Genomic DNA, 27,820 nt, shown 5'->3' on the forward strand with positions numbered 1-27,820 from the left:
AGTATGGGGAGAGCAGTTGGTCACCCTGGAAATTCTCTCTGACCCCCTCACCAGTTGGCTGATTATATACACACTAGAGGCCCAGTGCATGAAATTCAAGCACGGGTAGGGTCCCTAAGCATGGCCCCTGATCAGGGTCGATTTGCAGGGTGACCTGTGGGGCGATTGGGGGGGCCCCCCGCTGGCACCCATCTTGCCTGGTGGCCTGGCGCCGCCCGCTCGCTGGCCCCATCCACTGCTGCTGCCAGTTGCCTCCCTCTGCAGGAGGTGACCGGTAGGGTAATTGGGGGGGCAGTGCTGCCCATTCATTGGCCAGGCCCCCTGATCGCCCCGCCACCATCACCAGTCGCCTCCCTCTGCCTGCTGGCACCCGCCTTGGCTGGCCTGGCGTTGACCGCTCGCCAGCCCCGCGCGCCCCCCCCCCCCCCCCCGACTGGTCGTTCCGCAGGTCATTCCCCCGTTCGGCCAATTTGTGTATTAGGGTTTTATAAAGATAGATGAGGGAGAAGATAGCTATGTGCAGCTACAAGCAAAAGTGTAACATGGAAACGGGAAGGGAGGGTCTGCAATATGGCCTTCAGGAGCTCAAAGCCTGATAACAAGGTGGCTAATCTATGATGTTACAAACAGCTCAGCCTGTTCCTGGGACTGGAGAATGGTCATTAGTTCACGAGAAAAATTCCCGGAATGGGTCAGGGTCCGGGCACAGCAACTAAATCAAAGAGTGTCCTGTCCTTGGTCTGTTTTCAAAATGTATTTTGTTTCTGATTAATGGACCCACCAAGGTATTTTATCCTTTTACAGCCTTGTTTCATCATCCAGTTTCCCAAGGTCTGTAAGAAAACTTCTTATCTATAGTTAATAAGGTGAATAATTATTGGACAACTGTGGCTCTATCCTTAATTACATGCCTTTCCCCACTATCAAAAGGTGTTTGAGAATACATTTTCTAAAGGATGACATACAGTCCATGAAAGATATGACACATAGACCATTAGGTGGCTGAATTCTTAAATATCTCCCTCTCTAAGTCCAAAAATTAGAAAAGAAATTAGTTTATGTACATGCCCTTTAGGCTTTAACAAAACTGCAGTTTTCACTTTTGACACTAAACTGTAAAACCAGGTCTTTCTCATGTATTTTTTGTAAATTGGAAAGTTGGAATTTGTTGTCAATTGGTAGCTGAAATTCAAGAAAAATAATGGTCAGGTAGAAAGACCTCTAGTAAATGGAATATTAAAAACACAGTGATCAGGCCCGGCTGGTGTGGCTACTTGTTGACTGTTGACCTATAAACCAGGAGGTCACAGTTTGATTCCCATCAGGGCACATGCCTGGGTTGCGGCCTTGTCCCCAGTAGTGGGTGTGCAGGAGGCAGCCAATCCATGATTCTCATCATTGATGTTTCTTTCTTTTCTTTCTTTTTTTTTTTTTTTTTAATATATTTTATTGATTTTTTTACAGAGAAGAAGGGAGAGAGACAGAGAGTTAGAAACATCGATGAGAGAGAAACTTCGATCAGCTGCCTCCTGCACATCTCCCACTGGGGATGTGCCCGCAACCAAGGTACATGCCCCTAATCGGAATCGAACCTGGGACCCTCCAGTCCACAGGCTGACGCTCTATCCACTGAGCCAAACCGGTTTCGGCTCTTTCTTTTCTTTTTTTAACTAATCCAGTAAACATGTTTTTGTTTGTTTTTATATTTATTGTTGAGATTATTACAGATGTCCGTCTGTTTTCCCCCATTGCCCCCCTCCACCTGGTTCTCTTCCTGCCCCAGGCCTTCACCACCCTATTGTCTGTGTCCATAGGTAATACATATATACATATAAGATTTTCATTTAATCTCTTCCCACCCACCACCCCCCTTCCCTCTGAGAATTGTCAGTCTGTTCCTTTTCCATGCCTCTGATTCTATTTTAGTCACCAGTTTATTCTGTTCATTAGATTTCTTATTCTTTTACTTTGATTTTTAGGTTCAATTGTTGATAGGTAGGTATTTGTTGCCATTTTATTGTTCATATTTTTGAGCTTTTTCTTTTTCTTCTTCTTCCTCTTCTTAAAGAGTACCCTTCAACATTTCATATGATACTGGTTTGGTGGTGATGAACTCCGTTAGCTTTTTCTTGTCTGTGAAGCTCTTTATCTGACCTTCAATTCTGAATGATATCTTTGCTGGGTAGAGTAATCTTGGTTGTAGGTCCTTGCTATTCATCACTTTGAATATTTCTTGCCACTCCCTTCTGGCCTGCATAGTTTCTGTTGAGAAATCAGCTGCAAGACACAGTGTGGGCACTCCCTTGTAGGTAACTAACTGCTTTTCTCTTGCTGCTTCTAAGATTCTCTCTTTGTCTTTAGCCCTTGGCATTTTAATTATGATGTGTCTTGGTGTCATCCCCTTTGGGTTCCTCTTGTTTGGGACTCTCTGTGCTTCCTAGACTTGTAAGTCTATTTCTTTCACCAGGTAGGGGAAGTTTTCTGTCATTATTTCTTCAAATAGGTTTTCAATATCTTCCTCTCTCTCTTCTTCTGGCACCCCCATAATTCGGATGTTGGTATGCTTGAAGTTGTCCCAGAGGCTCCTTACACTATCTTCATATTTTTGGATTCTTTTTTTTCTTTTTGCTTGTCTGGTTGGGTTTTTTTTTGCTTCCTCATTTTTCAAATCATTGATTTGATTCTCAGAACCCTCTGCTCTACTGTTGAATCCCTGTATATTATTCTTTGTTTCAGTCAGTGCATGCTTAATTTCTTACTCATTCTTTTCCATTTTTTTGAGGTTTCTAGATGATTCTTGAGTAACCTTATAATCATGGTTTTGAACTCTATATACAGTAGTTTGCTTTCTTCCATTTCTTTCATCTGTGACATGTTTCTTTGTCTCCACATTTTGGTTGCTTCCCTGTGTTTGTTTCTATGTATTGGGTAGAGCTACTATGTCTCCCTTGAATTAGTAGAGTGGCTTTCTGTACTAGCTGTTCTATAGGGCTCAGTAGCTCAGCCTCCCCAGTCACCTGAGTGGGGAGCTCTAGGTGCACCCCTTTGTGGGCTGTGAGCACAGTCTTGTTGTAGTTGAGACTTAATTGCTGTTGGTGTCACTGGGAGGAATTGACCTCCAGCCAATTGGCTGTGAGGACCAGCTGTGACTACAGTGGGAGAGCTGCTGTGCAGGAAACACCCTTATGAAGCAGGACTTGCTTCATTGGGACTTTGGTGCTTACTGAGTCTGCCCCTTGAGTGTGTCACTTATGTATGTGTAGAGTTGTAATCTGGTATGGTCTGACACTGACCACTGGGTACACTGGCTCTTGGGTCTCCAGGGAAGTGCAAATTCAGCCATGCCTGGAGCCACCCAGCGGGAGCTATAGAGAGATCTGAAGATTCCTTCTCTTTGTATCTGGTTTGGAAGTGCCCAGTTGAGGCCCAACTGTGAAGCAAGGCAGGCTGGTGCTGGTGCCGGGTCTTGGGCCTTTTATTGATAGGTTTGGGGCTTCCTGAACCAGCTGCAGCTTGTTTGACAGATTTTAGCCTGAGCAAGGGCAGGACATTCATATGCAAAAGCAGCTGCGTGCAGCTTGGGTGGAGTTGTAAATTGGATGAAGTGAGGTCTAGGGAATCACCAGGGCGGAGCAAGCAGAAATGGCTGCCAGTCAGCCTGCCACCCTGAGGTCCCAGCATAGGAACAATGATCCCTGTGAGCACCTCTGTCTGGGAGAAAGCCACCCCTGAGTTCCTGCATCAATGCCAGACAATCCAGTTCCTCCTTACATGTGTCTGTGTCCCTCAGAGCCTTGCCCTGGTGCTGAAGCTCCAAGGAGGCAGGACCTTGTAAGTTCAGTTTGTGGTGACGGCCTTTTTAGAGGAATAGTGGGGTCTCCAGCAGCCTCTGTGTCACCGAACCCCAATCTGCACTGGTTTTAACAGCCTGTAGTTCTTACTGCCCTTAGGGACTTCTTTTCCTAGCTCTGGGACTCGGGGCTTGGGGGCTGGTGTGGGGTTGGGACCTCTTGCTCCTCCCAGTGGCCTCCACAGAGACAATCTCCCTTCCAATTAAAAGTGGCACACGTGAGTGCTGGACCAGCCCGTTCTGCACCTCTGCAGCTCCTACCAGTCTCAGTGTGCTTTCTTATTTACTTCTCTAGTTGTAGGACTTCCATTCAGCCAGCTTTCCAGTGGTGCTGGGTGATGGTTGTTCTGTATTTTAGTTGTAATTTTGATGTGGTTGTGGGAAGCAGTGAGTACAGGAGTTTACCTATGCCGCCATCCTCAAGTCTCATTATTGATGTTTCTCTCTTTCTGTTGACCTCTCCCTTCTTTTCTGAAATCAATAAAAATATATTTAAAAAACACAAACAAACAAACAAAACACAGTGATCAGTACCACAATATTTAATTAACTACTGTGGCATTTCATTACTGGTATGCCACCTGTGTTTGATTATCTGTCTCAGTCCTGTAGGTGGTTGAGTTTCTAGCTCACTGTAGAACTCAGTGTTGGTTTCTGGCAAAACTTCCAAGATTCTTGTCATCTCTAAGGAATGTTACTTAGTTAATTTGCACAAGATCTTAGCACACAAACAAGTGACTGTTTATTAAATCCCCTTTGGTAATTAGTTACTATAGAACCTCTATCCACTACCTCCTCACTTCAAAAAAGTCACAGGCACTGTAAAACTAGAGTCTGAATATTTTTCTATTTGTCTAAGCATGTTCTGAAAATCGGGTCTGAGTTAGGCTTTCTTAACACTTGGTCTCCAGGTTACAAAGTGTCCCCAGTCTTGAAGCAGCATCCATCACATGAACAGAGAGAAGGAGACACCATCATAAAGAAAATCCTTCAACGTTTGAAATCTGGCTCAAGTCATAGTTATAAAATCGGTAGGGGCCAGGTTTACGTTACCGAATCTTTGCTCTGGTTTAGAATTTTTTCCCCCTCTGGTTTAGAATTTAATATTAAATCATTTGAAAAGGCCATTGCAGACTCTTCCTATCTTCTATTCCTCAGCAAAAACAAGATTTAACCAGCTAACCAACATGTCTAAGGTCCTATTGTAAATTAGGGTTTTTAAAAATAATATTTATTTTAAAAGGGTAAATGCTTATTCACTAGTTAGTTCTGATTTTCAGATAATATAGGTATGTTTGCTATTGATAAGAAGTACTCATTTTCTCTTCCTCTTCCACTGTTGTGAAATATAAAGCCAGCAGTGGTTCTCAACCTTGGCTGCACATCAGAATCAGTAATGTAATCAGTATAAAAATCATTAACAATATATTTTACCTTTTTTTCATGCTGTCTTTGAAATCCAGTATGTATTTTCTTTATTTTTAAAGAATAGTTTATCAATTTAGAGAGAGAGAGGATGGGAGAAGGGAGGAACATCATCAACTGCCTCCTGTACGTCTTGCACTGGGCATGTGCCTGATCGGTAATCGAACCAGCAGTCCCTCGGTGCACGGAACGATGTCCAACCCACTGAGCCACATCAACCAGGGCTCCAGTGTGTATCTTATACATAAAGCTCTTCTCAGTTCAGACCGGCCACATTTTAAGTGCTCAATAGCTCCATGTGTCTAGTGCAACCATATCGGACAGCACAGATTTAGACCCAAGAGTTCAAGTGATTTTAAGAAAATGAAGATGTGAGTCTGGTGTAAAGCATGCTGAGAATCTTATCTTGCTACACAGCAAGTTATAGAGCCTGGCAAAAAATGTTAGTTACTCCACACAAGGAGTATAAGTTTTTTGTTTTTGTTTTGTTAATCCTCACCCAAGTATATTTTACCCATTGATTTTTAGAGAGTGGGAGGGAGGGGAAATGGAGGGAGAGGGTTGGGGGTGGGAGGAGAGAAAGAGAGAGAAACAGGGATGTGAAAGAGACACAATGATCAGTTGCCTCCCACAAGTGCCCTCACCAGAGCCCAGGATTGAACCTGCAACCCAGGTAAATACCCTTGTCTGGGAATTGAACCTTTGACCCTTTGGTGCTTGGGCTGATGCTCTAACCATAGAGGCACACTGGCTAGGGGACAATATATGTTTTAAAACACTGGAGAAAAAAATAGATCCAATCAAACAAAAGGTAGGGAGTGGAAAGAAAATTAAAGAAAATAAAATAGAAATCATGGCTGATAGTTAAAAAGAATTATAGTCCATTCAAACTTTGGAATACTGTACTATAATTAAAAAGAATCAGATAGGCTAGCCGTGGGCAAACTATGGCCCGCGGGCTGGATCCAGCCCGTTTGAAATGAATAAAACTATTGAAAAAAAAAGACCGTACCCTTTTATGTAATGATGTTTACTTTGAATTTATATTAGTTCACACAAACACTCCATCCATGCTTTTGTTCCGGCCCTCCGATCCAGTTTAAGAACCCATTGTGGCCCTCGAGTCAAAAAGTTTGCCCATCCCTGAGATAGGCCGTCTCTGATGGCCCCAATGATCCCTGCTTACTAGCACTGATGCTCTTGTGTAATTCCTACTCCTTGAGTGGGGCTGGACTTACTGACTCGCCTACTGAAGAGAATATGACAGAAGGAATGAGATTAGGCTATAAAAAGGATTTAGTTTCCATCTGAATACACTCTCTCTTAGATCTCTCACTCTGGGGAATGCCAGCTGCCCTGTCCTCAAGCAGCCTTTCAGAGAGGCCCATGTGGCTGCCAACAACCACATGAGATTCCCACCTCACGCCCCGTCAAGTGTTCAGATGAGACCACAACCCCAGCCAACAGCTTGACTGCAACCTCATGAGAGACGGAGCCAGAGTCACCTAGGTAAGTGCATCTAAAACTCTTGCACAGAAACTGTGAGATAATAAATGTCTTGTTGCTTTAAGTCCTTAAATTTTGGTATAATTTCTTACGCAGCAATAGATAACTGACATAGTAGCTGTATATTAACATTACATATATAAAAAAACAATTGCTGTTTAGTATATGTAGCATGATCCCATATACATGAAAAACACCAAAATTAAAATATATAAGAAGTAGACAGAATAAGATTTATTGATATACTAGAGGCCTGGTGCATGAAATTCCTGCATGGGTAGGGTCCCTAGGCCTGATTGGCGATCAGGGCTGATCAGGGCCTTCTGGCTGCCTGCCAAGGCCTTCTTTCGTTCCGCCGTTGCCCCCTGGTGGTCAGCGCATGTCATAGCGAGTGATCGAACTCCTGGTCTCCTGGTCAAACTCCCGAAGGGACACTTTGCATATTAGCCATATATATATATATATATGATTATTCCTGCCTTTCCTTTCACCCTCCACACATTAAAGTGAGCCTTTCCTTACTTCTCTCCCTCTTCACTTCCTCCCTTGCTGTCTTCCTTCCTTGCTCTTTTCATCCATTTGTTTAACGAATGTTTATTGAGCACTTTCTATGTGCCAAGCTCTGTATTGGGTCCTGGGGATAAAAAGGTTAGCAAAAACCCTGGCCCTCAAATTTCTCTAAGTATGTAGGGGAAGGTAGATCAATTAATCATACAAATAAATATAAAATTATAATTTTGGTAAAGTTACAAAGGAAAACAGTACAATGCTAGGAGACTATGTAACTTGACCATGGGATTCACATCTAGTTTGACTCTAAATTCCCTACTCCTCTGACCAACCACCCTTGGCCTCCTGCAAAGTAGCCAAAATCCCATCCTAAAGATAACATTGCTAATTCAGCTTCTGGAATTTCCTTTTGTCCTTTGAAACCATCAGGGTAGGTCACTATCCTTGCATCAAAGTTGTCATTGCTGGGGTGCAGCAACATGATGTCAGGCATGTACAGATTCAGAGAGCCCCAGGTTCAAATGCTCACTTTGTCACCTTCTATCTCTGTGACATTGGACAAGCCACCAGACCTCTCTGAGCCTCAACTTCCTCAACTGTAAAATGGGACTAATAGTACATGCCAAGCAGGTGGGAAAGAATGCAATAATTGGTTGTTATCATTAGTGCTTAAAACTGAGAATGTTATTTTTTCTAAATCTGGAGTCCTAAACCCAGGGAAATTGGGTAGTTTGTCCAGAGTTAGAACCACACCTGAAGTCTAAATTAGAATTTTCTACCTTATGTTCATGAACTCTTTCTCAAGATAAGAAATGTGTTGTAGATTTGAAGGCAGAAAAGCAATGGAAATATATATCCACAAAAGAAAAAGATAGGACCCTTGGAGTTTGTGTTTATGGAGCCATTATTTCCTGTTAAACCCTTCTGAGTAAGAAGCTTCCAGCTAAAGCACTTTAGCTGTATGTTGTGGCAGCAGTGAAGGGCGTGGTGTTGAGACTCGGAAACACCCTATGATTCTGGAAAGCTAGTCAGGGTTTTTGTTCCTGGAAAAATGACGTTAGATTGTTTGTCCATTTACATCCAGTAAGACTATTATCTACTGAGTGCAATGCATCACAACCCTCTGGAGATATTTGGGCATCCGTTCTATGAAATTCGTGGCTCCTGGCTAATACTTCCTCTTTTCTTTTGACACCTCAGCTTTATCCGGTTGAGCAAATTGTTGCCAATAGATGTGCATTATTCTGATCAGTTCTTAGGAAGGAGGCTATGGGAGTACAAGGGACCTGTCCCACTGAATGGTCCAGGGAGCCCTACACCCTTCAAGTTGGAGGCTTGGAGACACCTTGATGTGAGGGATAGTGTTGGACTAGGTCAGTGATGGTGAACCTTTTGAGCTCAGTGTGTCAGCATTTTGAAAAACCCTAACTTAACTCTGGTGCTGTGTCACATATAGAAATTTTTTGATATTTGCAACCATAGTAAAACAAAGATTTATATTTTTGATATTTATTTTATACTAGAGGCCCAGTGCACAAAAATTTGTGCCCTTGGGGGGGGGGTCCCTTAGCCCGGCCTGTGCCCTCTCGCAGTCTGGGACCCCTCAGGAGATAACGCCCTGCTGGCTTAGGCCTGCTCCCAGGTGGCAGAGGGCAGGCCCAATCCCTAGGTGCAGCCCCTGGTCGGGCTCAGAGCAGGGCCAATTGGAGAGTTGGGGCGCCGCCCCCTGTCATGCACAGAGCAGGGCGGATCGGGAGGTTGCGATGCCACCCTCAGTCACGCTCAGAGTAGGGCCGATTGGGGGGTTGGAGCGCCGCACCCTGTCACACACAGAGCTGCAGGGTGATCAGGGGGTTGGGGAGCTCCCCCCTATCAGGCACAGAGCAGGGCTGATCAGGGGGTTGGGGCGCCTTCCCCTGTCACGAACAGAGCAGGGCAGATAGGGAGGTTGTGGCCCCGCCCCCTGTCACACACAGAGCCGCAGGGCGATCAGGGGGTTTGGGCACTGCCCCCTGTCATGCTGATCCCGGTGCCGGGAAGCCTCTTGGCTCCACTGATCCCATTGCTGGGAGGCCTCGCGGCTCCGCTAATCCCGGTGCTGGGAGGCATATTACCCTTTTACTATATAGGATAGAGGCCTGGTGCATGGGTGGGGGCCGGCTGGTTTGCCCTGAAGGGTGTCCTGGATCAGGGTGTGGGTCCCGTTTGGGTGCCTGGCCAGCCTGGATGAGGGGGTGATGGCTGTTTGCAGCTGGTCACACACCCTTCAGGGTGGGGGTCCCCACTGGGGTGCCTGGCCAGTCTGGGTGAGCGGCTAAGGGCTGTTTTCAGGCTGGCGGGTGACTGAAGCTCCCAACCACTCCTTTTTTTCTTTTTCTTTTTTATTCTGAGCCAGCTTTAGCTCTGGCTCCAGCTCTGAGGCCTCTGGTTTGTTTATTAATCGAAACACTGTATCAACTCCAGCTCTGAGATCCCGGCTGGCTGAAAGCAGGTTTCTGGGGTTTTGTTTAGCTTCTATATTTGTAACAATGTTTCAAACTGCAAGCTCAGAGGCCGGAAAGGCAGGCGGGAAACGTTGGATCCCTCCTTCACTGAAGCAAGCAAGCCTCATGTTAGTCAAGCTGCCTGGCTGACGGCTGCCATCTTGGCTGGCAGTTAATTTGCATATCTCACTGATTAGCCAATGGGAAGGGTAGCGGACGTACACTAATTACCATGTTTCTCTTTTATTAGATAGGATATTTAAATGCCATTTAACAAAGAAAAATCAACCAAAAAATGAGTTCGCGTGTCACCTCTGATGCGTGTGTCATAGGTTCGCCATCACTGGACTAGGTTGTAATCCTGCTCTGCCACTCACTAGCCCTTCTTTACTGGAGGAGTGATAAGTACTGCAGAAATACATGTATGCAAACGTTGTTATCTGAAGCTTGAAGGCAGTCCCTGGAGAAAACCTTAGAAAGGTGTCATTTTAGGAAACAACATAAAAGCACTTTAAGAAAGGGAAACAGAAATGAATAACGAATAATGAGTATGCAGGAAGCCGAGGATGGCTGTCCTCAGGGAGTTCCTTGCTGAATCTTGATTTCTGATATGTGGTTCTCAGACTCCTTAGTAAGAAGTGAGTCTCTCATCTAGGTGTTTCAGAAGTTGGAACTTGGCACCAAGCCCTGGAATTTCTCAGTGCACTTGACCAGTTGGGTCATTCTGAGGGCACTCAGGACAGATCCAGAAGCCCAAAGGTCTGGGGTCAGATATGCTGATGGGAGGTCCATGCGGCTCCCATTTCCCCTTGTCTATGGGAGAGCCCACACTGCACAGAGCCTGGCAGCTCTAGGCATCAAGGCAATTCTCTGCTGTGCAAGTTTGGGAATGACAACTCCAGAATGTTCTGGCTTTTGTGAAACTTACTTGTTTTCACCAAAGAATGGGCAGAGAGCCCGGCTGGTGTGGCTCAGTTGGTTGAGCATCATCCCATGGACTACGAGGTCATGGTTCCATTCCCAGTCACAGCACATGCCTGGTTTTGGACTCAATACCCAGTATTGAGGGGGTAGGAGGTATGCAGGAGGTTCGCCATGCAGAAGGTAGCCGATCATTGTTTCTTTCTCATCATTGTTTCTATATCTCTCTCCCTCTCCTTTCCTCTCTCTGAAATAGATTAAAAAAAAATGGGCAGAGAGCTCATGCAGCTGCATTGGTTAGGAGGGTAGACCAGCTGCAATAAATGGAAATGTGCTGCCAGCCTTTGGTGTGCACAGCATGGCCTGAGGAAGCAGCAGGAACCCAAGGGAGAGGGGAACCGTTCTTGGCCGTCAAGCTGTTCCTGTACAATTTGAAATGTGTAGACAAGGATTTAAATGTGTGAACTGTGTATTGAAGGATTGATTATTTAATAATCCCAACTTCCTAAAACCCAGAAAAAAATTAAAATTAAACACAAAAGGTCTCTCCACAGTCGAAAAGGATGTCACAAAGACCATATGCTTTTCTCCCAGCTCTGCTGCTTTGGTCTTGCCTAGGGTACACTTAATCTTACTTCATACAAAAAAAAAAAAAACAATCTGCCTTCGGCCTCCATCACAACTACTCCCAATGGCCATCGATGCCTTCCTTGTAAAAATAATGTTCTTTCTTTTATGAATTGATTGTCTGGGCAGCAGTTTTAAAATGTTGGCTTCTTTTTCCCTCTCCCCTGACTTTTAAAAAATGTATTGAGGTGAAATTCACATAACAAAATTAACCATTTTAAAGTGAATGATTCAGTGGCATTTAGAATGTTCACAGTGCTGTGCAACCACCACCTCCATCTAGTCCCCAAACATCTGCATTACTCCAAAGTGAGCCCCCAGGCTAATGGAGCAATTTCTTCTCATCCTCCCTGGCCCTGGCCGCTGACCACCACACATCTGCAGTCTGTGTGTATGGCATTATCTATTCTGGATATTTCCTATCAATGGAATCATACAATATGTGGTCTTTCGTGAGTGGCTTCTTGAACTTAGCATAAGGTTTCTTCAGTTCCATCCACGTTGTGATGTATTATCAGTACTTGAATCCATTTTATGGTTAAGTAATACTCCACTGTGTAGATATTCCACAGTTTGTTATCCATTCATCAGTTGATGAACATTTGGGTTGTTTCCATGTCAGGACTATCATGAATAATGCTGCTAGGAATAGAACATTTGTGTGTTCCCTGACTTTTGCCAGCTCAGTTTCTCATCTCGATAATGCAAATGATAACGATACCTTCCTCATAGGACTGTTAGAATTAAGTGAGGATTAAACAGAATAGTGCCTGGAACATGGTCAAAGTTCAATAAATTCTTGTTATTTTGTTTTATTATTTTTTAAATACATAACTCAGGAGTTAGTTCCACCAGGGCAGATGACTTTACACATCTCATTCTCAAGGTCATCATTGCATCACTTCAATAATTAGTGTAAGAAGTAGTGATCCTGAATCATAAGTGAAAGGTTAACTGTGAAACTATGGTTGGTATTTTCTGGGTAAGAAGGCAAGGATGGGTAAGATACCATATTGACCAACTTCCATCAGACCTTAGCATTAGATATGATGAATAAGCACGGCCTCACAAGGACCTGCAACAAATACCTTTTTTAAAGTAATGAGCTATGAGCTTGCAGAGGACAAGTCAGATAATAAGGGCCTTTGAGTGCTATTTTTCAAGCAGAATTGTGTCATGAAAATCACAAATGAAGACGAGCATACTGATACTTCCGAGCCAGTAGATTTGAGCGGAAGCTGGGAGATCAGAGAGGATACTTATACAGGGGTTGAGGTATTATCTTTTTTTTTTTTAATCCTCACCTGAGGATATTTTTTCCCATTGATTTTCAGACAGAGTGAAAGGAAGAGAGGAAAGAAGGGGGGAGGGGGGGAGGAAGGGAGGGAGAGAGGGAGGGAGGAAGGGAGGGGGTGAGAGAGAGAGAGAGAGAGAGAGAGAGAGAGAGAGAGAGAGAGAGAGAGATCATTGTGGAGACACAGCGATTGGTTGGTTCTTGCACATCCCCCCATTGGGCTGGGGATCAAACCTGCAACTGAGGTATGTGCCCTTGACCGGGTATCAAACCCAAGACCCTTTGGTCCATAGGCCAATGCTTTAACCACTGAGCACACCGGCCAGGGCTGTGGAATTATCCTTGAGAGGTGACTGGGCTTATAAAGAAGAAGCAATGTACCAGAGAGGCACCTGTATGAAAAATTGATAGTAAATGGGAAGAGATGGACAAGCGAGGGGAAGATTCAGAACAAATGCTGTGAGCCATGCTGCAAGGAAGGGTGGTGATGCCATGAAAGGTGTTTGGACAGTTGAAAGGGAGCTGCTCTGAGCTAGGCCACGAGGGACTTCCTCAAGATATGGACATCCAGTGGCCATGGCACTCACGTCTAAGTTCTTACAGGTTTTACTGTCTATTTAGGAATGAAAGGAGATAAACTCTTGGCTGCATTGTCAACATCCATTTTCTGCCTTTTCCTTGCTGTCATCAATAGGATGGATTGAGATACACTATATAGTAACAATTCCAAACTGTCAGTGATGTGACAACAGAAGTTCATTTCAGCTCGGCTGGGTCTGTACTCCTGCATCTTCATCATTCTTACCCTGGGACCCACGCAGGCAGAGCCACCTATGATGGAAATGCTGCCTAAGGTGAAAGAACTACTAAGTGGAAGAGTGTTATTTAAACCTAGTTCTTTGAATTCTTTCAAAATTCAGTCATACCTATTATGGTACCAATTGAGTTGATATCATACATATTTTTCAGGATTTTTTTAAGTCTTCACAATAGTTATTTTAATGGATTCACAATAATCTGTTGACAATTATGAAGCAGCAATTAGGGAAACATACAATTTAAGTTTGCATTTACTCAAAAATCACAACTGCCTGAAAAAAACACTAGAAGGAAACATTAAATAATAATAATAATGTGAGCTAGGGCTGTTGTCTGTAGGTAGGATTATAGGCAATTTTATTCCCTTTCTTTAACTTCTATTACCTTAAATTATTTTTTCAATTACAGTTGACATTCAATATTATATTTATTTCAGGTATACAGAATAGTGGGTAGACATTTACTTCTCTTGCCTTTGTTATAAAGTAGTATTTGCAAGAAATAATGATGTAGGGCAAACAGAGTTTCTCTTGTCCTCCATTGCACAGTGCCAGCAAGTCTCACCCTCTCCGAGGAAAAACATGCACTCTAAGTATTGGTACGCCTAATTCCAAGTACACATTCTTCACAGAAAAGTTTATTTTTGGTTCCAGGAATTAAGTTTATTATATTAACAGTCTACCAGAGCCAGAGCAAGACCATTACAGTTTCTTCCCTGAAGTGCTACTTTTATCTGAGTGTGTTATTCCACGTTGCCGTGGATCGATAGGGAATCTTGAGTAAATAATCGGGGAACAGGGCCCCTGATGTGGTGAAAGCCACGTGATACAAGTCCTAACAACAGTGGAGAAATGAAGAGGTTAGCACTGAGGTGAAAAGCCACTTCCAGAAAAGGTAAAAATATATGCCCATAAAGGATTCCTTGTTTTCATTTCTATAAACAGGGAAAGATCTATGAGAATTGGGTTATGGCAAGGTAGAAACAGCTAAACTAAGCCCTCCTCTGAAGCTTCTTTTTATATGATTTGGTAGAGTTGATGTGGGCGTTCTAAGGAATAGGGAAATCTATTCAAGGGTAAAATAAAAATCAGTGAGCTTATGACCTTAGCAAAATGGTAACTAAGGAAACAGCATCTTTCTGACGTCAAGTTGCTACAAGATCATCTGTATGACCTGAATAATTAAGCAGTCTCCAGCTTCTGGGCCTGTGATGGCTGCCCCCACCCTCCACCTTACCCCCACTACCATCACTAAAGATCACTTCTTCGGGATTCTCTCTATTCATTAAACAAACATTTGAAGGCCTACAAGCTGCTACCAGGGGTCCTCAAACTACGGCCACATGCAAATACAAATATTGTATTTGTCCCCGTTTTGTTTTTTTACTTCAAAATAAGATATGTGCAATGTGCATAGGAATTTGTTCATAGTTTTTTTTAAAACTATAGTCCGGCCCTCCAATGGTCTGAGGGACAGTGAACTGGCCCCCTGTTTAAAAAGTTTGAGGACCCCTGTGCTAGGCATTGAGACAGTCCTTGGGAGATTACCAACTAGTTTATAGGCCTTCCTATTGTAGAACCTGTAATCTCGTTAGAAAAAAATTAATCAAAATCACAAAAATAAATATAATTGCAACTGTCATAGGTGCTACCAACACACACACACACACACACACACACACACACACGCACACACACACACACAATTTACTTCTAACAAGAGTGTAAGACAGACTGATTTGACCTAACCGTGAAAGTCAAGGGTGATGACAGAATGACATGCAAAGGGCGAGTCAGCATTAAGTGAGAAGAAAGGAACAGCATGTTTTAGGTAGATGCATGTTCCAGAGCATGCCAAGTCTTTCTGGTTTGACTGGCAGCCTCCTGATAGTGGCAGGAGTAGCAGTAATTTTGGCAGCCTCATTTGGCAGTGCCTGGCACAAAAACGCTTAATACCTGGGGACTGTTATTGTCATCCTTAGTATTTAGCCTGGACAATAGGATGTCGGTGTGTGGCGGAGATAGTACCTAGAAGATAATGGAATGCGCAGCCTGACTTCTGAGGTAGTCAAATCTTGAAGGAAATATGGTTTCATGGTTCAAAGTATATGGCACTGGTGTTTCTTCACTCCTGTTAGGTTCCTTTTGACAACTACCCCACCTTCTCACAGTGTCACATGCTACAAAGCTGCTTCTTTCAGATGCTTGGGAGAAAGTTAGCCTATTGTCACGAAACGTGAGAAATCTCCCTCTCAGACCTCGCAGAACTTTTAAATGCCTAATGAAAAATGCCTATTAGAGTTAGAATAAACTGTCACTTTTAGCTGCACTTATAATATCCAGTTTAAGCAGAAGCTCCGTCTAAACCAGGAAGCCTAACAATGTTGCAACTTCCTCTACAAGAATCACTTTATTGTAACAAATAAGAATTTTTGATGGAAAAGTTAAAAATGTCAGCAAAGACACGCAGGAAGTGACTCCCTGCTCCTAATTCCCAAAATAATTTCTCCGTTCTCTGAACACATTTTTCATGCCTCTCTTAGGACATTTTCCGATTTTTTTTTTTTTAGCTTATATTGTAGTTATTTACGTCCATGTCTGATCTGCCCAATGTATGAAACTGTAAAATCATTGAGGGCAGGGACACCCCCTGACTCATCTTTGGATCTCTCAACGTGCCTGCTGAGAATGGTCCCTTACAAAGGAGGCAGTCGGTCTGTATTTAATGAAGGAATTTACTGATTCCTATCTAGTCCTGAATCATGAGGACTTTCGAAAGAACGTTTACATGGTGTTCCTACGCAACGAAATACTTCTGTTCATTTTCCAGATAGAAGTGCAGGAGAAAGGAAGTGAGTAGGAGTGCACAGGGTGGGGAAGGTCACATCTGCTTCAGGCAAGTGTTTTCTCCATCTCCCATCAAGCGGGGGGAGTGGCAAAAGAGGGCACTGGAAGAGGGTAGGAGATGCAGCCTCCAACCACTCATAGACTGTGATCCTAGTCAAGCTGCTGGAACACTCTCCCCCTGACTCATAAAAGGGATTGATGAATGAAGAACCACAGTTCCTTCTCATCACACTGTCTATCTAGAGTCACCATCCGGGAGATTTAGGCTCTAATCCCATAGTGACTTAAGATCTTCATCTTAAAATGGCTTAAAGTTTATATAGAGCCGGCATCATCTCACATGCTAGCCCTTCAATAGCTGCTTCCTAAAGAGCTCTGTTTAGAAGGATTCTGAGTCCCTTTTTGGGCTCAGTGGAAAGATAGCGTTGACTTACTAGTGATACCCGCATAAGGCAGGGAGAGGAGTAGCAGCAAATAGGCCAAGATATGTCGTCCTGACCTAGTCCAATACCCTCACTTCACAGGAAGAAATCGAGAACAGAAGCCCATGTCTTAAACTTACTATGTGTCAGGCATTGTTTAAATTGCCTTCACATGCACATACTTATGTGATCCTTGGCCAGTCGGAAGGAGTTAGCATTATTTTGATTCCATTTTTCCTGATGAGGTTTAGGGAAGGAAATTTTGCCTGGCATTCACACTCTGGAAGTCCTTATCTTTAAGCACCTCCCTTTACTGCCCCCTAATCTCTGGGCACTTGCTATGCGCCAGGCTAATGGTACTCAGCCAGGAGCGATTTTGCCCTCCAGGAGACATCTGGCAATGTCCAGAGACCTTTTGGCTGTGGGAAGAAGGTGTTCCTTGAATCTAGTGGGTTGAGGCCAGAGACACGGCTATCTGCACAGAATAGCGCCCAGAACAAAATGTATCTTAGCCCAAACTGTCCATAGTGCTGAGACTGAGAACTCCGAGTTAGGCTATGTGAGCGCATTTTCAGGCTGATGCTAAAACTCCTCCTGTAGCTCGGTAAGTGCAATTACTGTCTCCATTTTGCCAGACAAGGAAGAGTGCTCTCAGAGTCAGGAAGATCACAAGACAGGAACCCAGGGAGTCTGAGTCTAGAGGCCTCTGAAGTCCTCCCTCCACAAAACTCTACTCATCGGCTTCCTTTACTATCAAAACATGTAAACTCTTTAAGCACATGCTTATATATGACGGATTTCAGAAGCTAAGATCATTCAGCCGACTATGAAAACTTTCCACCGTGGTGGGTGTCTCTTCAAAGTAAGAAAAGCATTTGTTCAACAGTTCAAAGAAGAGGCTCTTTAGCAGCTCTTTCTGTAGAACCATTGATCTTGCTGGAGTAGATTTGCAGATCGGTGCTTTAAAATAAAACTCTGAGGAGAAAACCAATTTTAGGACATTAACAAGCTTTTTCAAGAATAATTAGCTCTGCGTGGGATTCAACTGTAATTTTTTTCCTTTTGTGTTTAGGAGCTGGTGAGCCTGGAAACTTATTTGGGAGTAGAAGAGGAAATGGAGCTATGAAAAGACACTATGATTCCTCTTGTTCTAGGAGGTGAGGTACAATCTGAATATGAATAACTTTCTCATCCTGTCCAACTGACTGCCTCAAATACAAATAGAATACATATAAAATTCTCTCTCTCTCTCTCCCTCTCCCTCTCTCTCTCTCTCTCCCAGCTAAGCACTTGGTTAGCTGGAAGAAATTGAAGAAGCTAAAAATCCAATGTTCATTTCAACAATAAAACCCTGTGCAAATAACTTCCTTTAGGACAGCGGTTCTCAACCTCTGGGTCGTGACCCCTTTGGGGGTCCAACGACCCTTTCACAGGGGTCACCTAAGCCCATCAGAAAACACATATATAATTACATATTGTTTTTGTGATTAATCACTATGCTTTAATTATGTTCAATTTGTAACAATGAAATTGGGAGTCACCACAACATGAGGAACTGTATTAAAGGGTCGCGGCATTAGGAAGGTTGAGAACCACTGCTTTATGATGTAAGGTTTATCTCCTGCACAGAAAACAATGCTAATGTAACAGGGTGAGGGTGGGAGGCAGGGAGAGGAATGGAAAAAGAGAGATATAACAGAGCTTGAGGGAAGAAGGGGAGGAAAAACTGAACTTCTCACCGGGAGAGGAATTACTGAAAAATGCAAGAAGGGTTGGGAAAACATCTGAGCTGCTCAGGCCATCCATGCTGGGGTGGCCAAGGTGCCTCCTGGTGCGGAGTGGCGGCGGGGTTGGGGGTGGGGGGTGGGGAGGGGATTCTTTAAGATCTTCCTAATCATTCGATTTTAAATCTTCTCCAGTAAGGTTTTCCGTGTGCAGATGCGGGCAGCCCGACACTGGGTTCGCTCTGCAGCTGGTCAGTATCCGCCCCCCCTCGCTGGCTACTTGCCAGATTCAAAACAGTCCCAGACCTCCCGCGACAGGGAGGGCTGCTGAAGCGGAGAACCTAGCGCGGTGAGTGAAATGCGAACGGCATGGCTCCGGCAAGAACCTCAGACACCTTAATTCAGGGTCAGTTGGGAAACTGGAAATATGCCGCGTGCCGCAGGTGGCAGATGGCGCTGGAATTTAACATTCTGGAGCCCCTAGGGTGCCGGGCACCGAGCCAGGCGAGCGAGTCACGCTCATTCATTGTTCAGCTCGGCGAGGCAGATTACGCGGTCTTCAGGGAGGTCAACACCTTGCGTTTGCTGTTCCCCTCGGCCTGGAACGCTCCTGGGAGAACCGGTTCCTTTTCGGGTTCAGGAATCTGCTTAAAAGCCACCCCCCCAGAGAGGCCCTCAGGGCGCTTAGCAGCTCCCTATCACACACATCATCGCCTTTGAAAGCTCTGCTTAGCAATTGCCTCGGTGCTCACCAGCATTTCCTCGTTGGTTTATATTTGTGTATTTTCTTTGTTTATGCTGTCTCTTCCCACAGAAATATAAGTGCCACAAGAGCAGGAACCTGGTGTACCATCGCCGCTGCACGCCCACAACTGGGTCGGACGCACGCAGTAGGCGCTCAGTGAATGTTAATCACCCTACACGTCTGCAGGCTGCAAACTGACCCTAGGTGATCAGATGCCTGCATTCAAGCCAGGATCGAAGGAGCTCGAGGAGCGAGTGGGCAGTCCAGACAGGTGGACTTCACTGTTTTTCAAGGAGCTCCCGCATTTTAATTTTAACTACGACGCTTTCTCTCTGTCCTCCCACCCCCTGCACGCGAACTGCAAAGAACAAAACAACCGCCCTCCTGGGTTTTCCCCTGGGACCCGGCACGAATCTGCATCGCTGCCTCGGGATGTCAGGTCAGAGTCCAGGGCGGGGTCCCACGCCGAATCCGTCCATCGCCCTGTGCCTGCAACCCTCCCTTCACCACCCCTTCTTCTCCGTTCTCGATCCCTTGGCCTCTATTTGACTTCCTCAAAAGGTCGCGTCCTCTTTGCCTGTTCGATCACAAGTGTCCTCAGGGAGCTTCTCCTTGAACCAGCCCCTCCCGCGCCGCCTTCCCTTCTCCCTCTTTGCCGGGCGGGAAACGCCGCTCCACAAATACTGATGGAGCACCCACGGCGCAAGGCAGCGCGCTGGGCCGCTGGAAGCCCCTTCCCGGGCCCCACGCAGCTCTCACCTCCCTCTGCCCTTCGCACCTGTCGGGAACCCGTGGCCCCAACTCCCTCCACTGCGTCATGGAATCCGTCCGCTTCTTCCCAGCGCATCGCCCCACCTCCTTCCGCGGGGCCGACTCCTGATTGGTGGGAGCGTGGGTCACTCTGCCGTTCCTCCCGTCTTCCCCGCCCTCCGCTCGTGGCCCCGCCCCCTCGCTTACCCCCTCCTGCTGATCCGCAGGCGACGAGCGCGAAGTTCTGGGCAAAGTCCTGGGAACTGGCGGCGCGGTCGTGCGTCCGCGAGCTGGGCCCGGCCAAGGGGCGCGAGCGCAGGACAGTTAGTGCGCGGCGCGGTCTCCGGCCTCTGCGTCCGCCAGCGAGTGGCCGTCCCCGCCCCAGTCTCCCGCAGCCGCTGCGGGAACGGTCAGCTGCGCACTGCGGGGGGGACCAGAGAAGTGTGTTCGCCTGCTCTTGGGTCTGTGGATGGGAACTAGGTGGCGTCCCCGGCGGCAGAGCGCACAGGTAAGCGCCGACGCCGGTGGGAACGGTGCTGGGCGTGGTGGGGGCCCGGCGGCCGCGCGGGCTCGGCGGGGCGGCGATTTCGGAGCGGAGGGTGGGGGTGACCGCCAGTCTCTGCAAGACCAGGGTCAGCCTCCCGTCGCCGAGGGAGAACCGGCCGGTGGGGCCGCCCCGAGCCGGGGAGGTCGTCTCGGTGCCGGCGCCAGTCTCTCTGGATGTGGGGTTTGAGTGCGCCCACCCTAGAGCTCCGTCCTTGGAGGGAGGGACGGTTTGGCTGGGATTGATGGCGAGAAGGCGCCGACTTCGCGGGCCTGGGTCGCGGGGCCGCAGGATGCGACGCACCAGAGCTGTCCTGGGCTGCGGGGAGGCGCGCCGCCGGGGAGGGAGGCACAGGAAATCTGGTTAATGGAGCTGAGCACGAAGCTTTACCACATCCGCGCGTTGGGGCGCGGCGGGGGAGCACGGGCGACGCTGGCCTTGCAGGCGCCAGCCTCGTCAGCCTCGCTCCCCGGCCTGCTCCGCTCCACGGTGCGGCGGCCGAGGGCACTCGCCTCTTGGGGCTCCCCAGCGTCCTGAGCTTGGTCGTAGATCGTACTGATATTTCTTCAGCCCGAGCGCGCCGCCCTCCTTCGGTAAGGAAACTTGCCAGCCACCTTTTGCACACTTGTATATTTCCTCCCCGGTCTCACAAACTACCAGTCTTCTGAGTCCGGACTCTGATTGGAAGGGACTGTGAAGTTGTCTCTCGAAGTGTTTGGGGTTGAGGTACACGAGGTTCCTCAGATGTTGCACTGCCCCTCAGGGTTTGAGTACTGGGATGGGGGCATTTACAAATATTTTTAAGCTGCAGATGCAAAAGAGGTCCTTCCACAGGCAGGTAAAAGAGTAGGTCTGAGTTCTGGTCATGCACATTCTAGTCCCAAGCATCCTACAGGGTGAGGTCCCCCTTCTGGCCAAAGGAGACCAGCCAGGCAGGCCTGAGCTGAAATGTGTCCAAGCTAAAGCCCTCTACCAACTTCCTTGCACGCCTCCCTATTCCATGTTCCTCCTTCCGCTCCTCTGTGAAACTTATCTCCTTGGGCTATTTACTACCATCTGCCTTCCTCCACTAGAATGGAAAAGTAGCCATCTTATCCGTCTTGTTCATCACTCTACCATCAGTGTCAGCCACCATGCCTGACACACGCAGTAGGTATGGAAGAAATAGTTACTAAGTGAGTGATGAAAACTTTTCTTTGAAATATGAAGAATGGTGATTTCATTGCTGGTTTTGATTTTCATGTTTATTTTTTTCCTATTGGGAAAATTAAATACCAATAACTACTATTGATTGAGCACCTAGTAAGAACTGGATATATACTGGTGACTTTGTGTAGATTACCTCATTAAACATTATAGTAGCCCTGACCAGTTTGGCTCAGTGGATAGAGCATCAGCCTTCGGATTGAAGGGTCCCAGGTTCGATTCTGGTCAAGGGCATGTACCTTGGTAGTGGGCACATCCCCAGTAGGGGGCGTGCAGGAGGCAACTGATTGATGTTTCTCTCTCATGCATGTTTCTAACTCTTTATCCCTCTCCCTTCCTCTCTGTAAAAAAAAGTCAATAAAATATATTTAAAAAAACAACATTATAGTAGTCTTGTTAGCCAGCTAGGTATTTCTAACCAGGTGGGAAATTGAGGCTCCAGCAGGTTAACCAATTTTCCCAAGGTTATCCTGGCAGAACTAGAATTCCAGCTCATTTTCTCTCTCTTGTTCTGGGCCTGTTCCAAGAAACTGAAATGTGTTTTCTACCATTACTGTCAATAGGCATTTAGCTTTATTTGTAACAAAAGCTATTGCTTAGCCAAAAGAAGATTTGTTGTTTTCTCATTCAGATATCGTCTCAATACTAGTTAATAGTTATCTCAGAGGCCAGGTACTACTAGGTTGCCATAAGCCCATAATATCTCTTTTAATCTTACAGATGAAGAAACTGCAGCCAAGCTTCAGGAACTTGCAGCATCCATTGAACTAGAGTCTGCTAATAGTCCTTCTAACTCTAAATCTTTAGCTCCTTCACTACACAGAAATATGTCCTGCTCCCACTGCTTAATTAGAAGTTACTTCATTATGGTAGAGTTCGGTGATACAATGTATTAAAACGAACTGAGGTTGGGCTACAAACTTTCTGCTGCCAATATCAAGTTTCTAATTGCACTACTTTCTGAATTATTGCGGCTCTTACTGCCATTGATTTTTGTGGCTGAGTTTATGGTTTGTGGGCCTGGAAGTGGAGGGACTTTAATAGAGGAGGAAAGGAAATTCTTAAACCTAAATTTACTTTTACTTTCACCGACATCTAAAGAGAAATCCTATAGATTTTGCCTGCTGTGTACCCGCAGCCTGAAATTAATTCAGCAACCGAGTTGCCTTTGCTCGGACATTCCTGTTGCCTAGAAAGCTGGTTCATTGTGTCTTCCTGTGGAAACCCACAGCTTTCAAGACTGAACTCCTAAGCTACTTCCGCCAGAATAATCTCTCTGAGCTCAATCTCTCGCAGCATTAAAAACACCACCACAAAAAAACCCCGAGAGTCTCCAGTTCACTTTCTGACTCCTGAGTATGTCGGGATTCTTCCTTACCATCAGCACTTCGGTCCTTTCATATTCCCCCTATTTCCTCACCAGAGTGCCTTCTGACTTATTTATTCAGATGTACTGCCTTCCTTTCTAGGTTGTAAATGCTTTGAAGGCAGGGCCGATATGCATCTTCTGTTTCTATCCCTCACATCACTAAGCCTGGTATCCTATCCATAGTAGGTGCTCAGTTAAAAAAGAGAATCTGAAACAACTTTATTTGGTTATATTCTTTTTAAAATATATATATTTTTATTCATTTCAGAGAGAAAGGGAGAGGTAGCGAGAGATAGAAACATCACTAATGAGAGAGAATCATTGATCGGCTTTCTCGTTCTGGGCCTCTTCCAAGAAACTGAAATGTGTTTTCTACCATTATGGTCAGAATAATCTTGCACGCCCCACACGGGATTGAGCCCACAACCCAGGCATATGGCTTGATAGGAATTTATTATAGGAGGAAAGGAAATTCTTTAACCTAAATTTAAGTTTACTTTCACCTAAATCGAAAGAGAATTCCTATAGGTTTTGCCTGCTGTGCATAGGCAGCCCGAACTTGATTCAGCAACCGAGTTGCCTTTGCTCAGACATTCCTGTTGCCTAGAAAGCTCGTTCAGTCGTGACTTCCTAGTTCACAGGTCTATGCTCAGCCATATATATATATATTAATTGATTTTAGATAGGAAGGGAGAGGGGGAGAGAGATAGAAAAATCAGTGATGAGAATCTAACCAATAACCTGGGCATGTGCCCTGATTGGGACTTGAACGTGACCTCCTGGTTCATGGGTTGATGCTCAGTCACTGAGCCACATCAGCTGGGCTACTTCTTTTTGAATCACAGTTTTATTAAGATATAATTCACGCCGAAACCGGTTTGGCTCAGTGGATAGAGCATCGGCTTGCGGACTGAAAGGTCCCGGGTTCGATTCCGGTCATGGGCATGTACCTGGGTTGCGGGCACATCCCCAGTAGGAGGTGTGCAGGAGGTGGCTGATCGATGTTTCTCTCCCATCGATGTTTCTAACTCTCTATCTCTCTCTCCCTTCCTCTCTGTAAAAAATCAATAAAATATATTTTTAATAAAAAAAAAGATATAATTCACATTTCGTATAATTTACCCATTTAATGTAATTATGCAATTCAATGGTTTTTAGTATATTCAAAGTTGTGCAACCATCACCATAATTAATTTTAGAACATTTCATCATCCCCAAAAGAAATCTGCACCCATTAGCAGTCTCCCCCGACCCCACAACTATTAATCTATTTCATATATTAATGGATTTGCCTATTCTGTACATTTCATGTAAATGGAATAATGCAATTATCTTTCATTTAGCATGTTGTATTCAAGATTCTTACCTGTTGTAGCATGAATCATTACTTCATTCCTTTATATAACACCTCATTGTATTTATACCATGACTTATTTATCTATGTGCTAATTGATGGAACTGTATTTTTTTTAAAACTGGTATTTTTTTTTTAATTTATTGCTTAAAGTATTACAAAGGGTATTACATATGTGTCCATTATATCCCCCTGCCCTAGACAGTCCCCTAGCCTCCCCTGTCCCCCAGTGTCTTATGTCCATTGGTTATGCTTATATGCATGCATACAAGTCCTTTAGTTGATCTCTTACCCCCCTACCTCCTGCCCCCCAACCCTCCCCGGCCTTCCCGCTGCAGTTTGACAATCTGTTTGAGGCAGCTCTGCCTCTGTATCTATTATTGTTCAAAAGTTTATAATGGTCTCTATTATCCATGAATGAGTGAGATCATGTGGTATTTTTCCTTCATTGACTGGCTTATTTCACTTAGCATAATGCTCTCCAGTTCCATCCATGACGTTGCAAATGGTAAGAGTTCCTTCCTTTTAGAGCAGCATAGTATTCCATCGTGTTGATGTACCACAGTTTTCTAATCCATTCATCTACTGATGGGCACTTAGGCTGTTTCCAGATCTTAGCTATGGTGAATTATGCTGCTATGAACATAGGGGTGCATATATCCTTTCTGATTGGTGTTTCTGGTTTCTTGGGATATATTCCTAGAAGTGGGATCACGGGGTCAAATGGGAGTTTCATTTTCAGAAAACTGGTATTGTTTTAAAGCTTCTCCAAATAGTCTTAATGTGCAGTCAGGAATTAAGCATGAAAATTTTTTTGAGTCTTGTTCTTTGTTGTGTCTTGGGGCTAGAACAGTGCCTGGCACAAAATAGATGTTTAATAAATATCAGAATGAAAAAAGCACTTTACTAAAAGTATAACTCCCATTATGTTGGTGTCATAAAAAAATCATTAAAAAGAGATATTCATAGTTGATTGTTTAGATTTTGATTTGAACAAATCAACTGTAAAGAAAATTATGAGGTAATCAAGGAAATTTGAACATGGATAAAATGCTATGATTTCTAGGATTTGCTTCAAAATAATTTTGGGGTTAGAAAGAGTATAGAAGAAACACTACTGTTGTGAAGTTAGTGATTATTAAGCAAGGTGATTAGTTCATGAGGTTTTTAATACTATTTTCTATAGTATCTGCTGTCTACTGGGGTGCCATTGGCCACATGTGGCTATTGATCATTCAAAATGTGGCTAATCTTTTTTGAGATGTACTATAAGTGTAAAATACTAAGTTTCAAAGAGTTTGTACAAAAAAGAATAAAATTATCTCAATAATTTATCATTTATATGTTAAATGATAATATTTTGGATACATCATAATATATAATTAAAAATAATTTTGCCTGTTTCCTTTTACTCTTTTTAATTGGCTACTTAAATAAAATTATACATTTGGCTCCTATTACGTTTCTGCTGCTGGATAGTGCTGCTGAAAGTATAACTTTTGTATATGCTGGGAAATTTTTTGTAATAAGTTAAAAATATCAAAGACGTCTGAATTTTCAAAAACTAGAATAAAATATTTTCTGTAAAGGATTCCTCTTATATGTAAAGACTGGGAAATATGGATGCCTTCAAAGATGATCCTTTGTAGAAGCTGTAGCAGGCAGGCTGTAGTCGTCCAGTGTTATCCTGGGCTTATATCATCCATGTGAGCATTAAAAAATTCTTCTATAATCAGTGGAACCGCAGCATGAGGAAGTAGAAGAATTTCTCCTTTAGCTAGTCATCTGATTCTTTTGTCTTGTATTTGGTGAAACATTTTCTTCTTCATCTTGGAAAAATGTAGAAAATGCAGCGGTAATTTCATTGTTCTTAATCACATTGTTTATACCCTAAAATTGAATTTTCCTTGTACTGGCTTTATAATCACTCTGAGTAAATCTGTTTGTTTGGAGCCAGACAGTGATTGTTTCTAGACTCTTGGGGTATGAGTGGGATATATTTCTTAAATAATAATAACAATAATATGTGGATGTTAAGCTGAGAAAAAAATTGATTTCATATCAAATTTCTTTAGATGAACATCATGTCGCTGTCAAGGTTGTCTGCTTACAAAATAATAGCCAAGGTAATACACCCAGTTCTGAGAGGTGTGGGCTAGACAACCCCAGAGGATGTTCTTTCTCATTTGTGATTTCAGGAGAGAGTGGACTTGAATTGAAAAATCGCTTGAATGTAAAGTAGAAAAAAATTAAATTGCAACAAGCAGCCCAACAAGAGATCTGTGGGTCAAACACTTTTCTCAATATAACATATGTATTAAAAAGTGGTACTATAATTAAAGATTGCCGTACTTGTTTTCTGTCTTGATATCAAATGTAATATAAGAAATTTAAAGTTACAGTTTGAATCTTATAAAACAAATGAGAGGTCCAGTGCACGAATTCGTGCATTGGTGGGATCCAGCCAGCCTGGCCCCAATTGGGGTGGATCAGGGCTGGGCCTGTTGGGAGGAGGAGATGGAGGGAGGTTGGCTGGCTGGCCTGCCCCTGTCTGGGCTGATCAGGGCCTGACTGGCTGGGGGTAGGGGCCACGGGTGATTGGTCAGCAGAGCCTGCCCCCAATTGGGGTTGGGGGACCGATTGGGGGTCAGTGGCATGGGGGAGGGGCCATGGGTGGTTGGCCAGTTGGTCCTGCCCTTGATCAGGGTGGGGGGGGGTGATCGAGGAGGGGCTTCAGGTCGATCAGGGTGGTGGGGGCCTATAGAGGGTGGGGCTGGTTGGGGGGGAGGGGCTGCGGGAGGTTGACTGGCTGGCCTTGCCCCCCCGTTGGGGTGGGGGAGGGCAGTCAGGGGTGAGGCCGATCAGGGTGGTGGGGGCCCATCGGGGGCAGGTCCATCTGTGGGGAGGGGCTGCAGGAGCTTGGCTGACCAGCCCTGCCCCCTATTGGGGTTGGGGGTGTGATCATGGGCGGGGCTGGCTGGGGGGAGGGGCTGTGGGCCTATCATGGCATGGTGGGTCGATCAGGGGCTGGGCTGGTTGGGGGTGGGGTGGAGGAGGAGGTGGGGTGTTTGGCTGGCCAGCCCCACCCTTGATCAGGGTGGGAGAATCCAGTAGTGGGCAGTCCTTATTAAAGGATACTTTTGAGAACAGTAACAGGGAAGAATGGGAAAAGAGCAGGTTTGAGCAGAGGAATAAGTAAAGCTGCAATGCTCAGGGATCAGCCTCAGCTAACCACGTAGAGAGCTCTTGGGTCAAGGGGGGTAAAAGGAGACATATGTACCTGATCTGGCCAGTTCACTGGCCACAGTGGGCGTCATAGCAACCAGTCGTTATGGTCGTTACGGTGTTATGGTCACTGCTTTATATATATATATATATATACTAGAGGCCCGGTGCACAAAAATTTGTACTCTCGGGGAGCGGGG

At 45.0% G+C, this 27,820-nt stretch overlaps 1 protein-coding gene and 1 long non-coding RNA gene across 11 annotated transcripts in view; both read left to right on the forward strand.

The window, feature by feature from the left end:
* The first annotated feature begins 4,655 nt into the window (after nucleotides 1-4,655).
* Nucleotides 4,656-17,858, forward strand: LOC118666114. Of its 2 annotated transcripts, none has more exons than XR_004970853.1 (3): nucleotides 4,656-4,881; nucleotides 6,603-6,784; nucleotides 17,776-17,858. It is a non-coding gene; the product is annotated as an uncharacterized LOC118666114 (long non-coding RNA). The 2 variants fall into 2 exon arrangements; XR_004970852.1 differs by lacking the exon at nucleotides 17,776-17,858 and adding an exon at nucleotides 13,311-13,414.
* Nucleotides 17,859-20,301: 2,443 nt separating this feature from the next.
* Nucleotides 20,302-27,820, forward strand: part of OSBPL3 (oxysterol binding protein like 3) — a 150,464-nt gene continuing 142,945 nt past the window's right edge. For 7 of the 9 annotated variants that reach the window (XR_004970851.1, XM_036327854.1, XM_036327862.1 and 4 more), the window contains exon 1: nucleotides 20,357-20,430. The gene's annotated coding sequence lies outside the window, so the exon portion shown is untranslated. Of the gene's footprint in view, nucleotides 20,431-27,820 lie in introns of all 9 variants that reach the window. The other 2 variants (XM_036327855.1, XM_036327860.1) reach the window with 2 other exon arrangements.

Source organism: Myotis myotis, unplaced genomic scaffold (genome assembly GCF_014108235.1).
Source record: "Myotis myotis isolate mMyoMyo1 unplaced genomic scaffold, mMyoMyo1.p scaffold_m19_p_11, whole genome shotgun sequence".
Taxonomy (NCBI): domain Eukaryota; kingdom Metazoa; phylum Chordata; class Mammalia; order Chiroptera; family Vespertilionidae; genus Myotis; species Myotis myotis.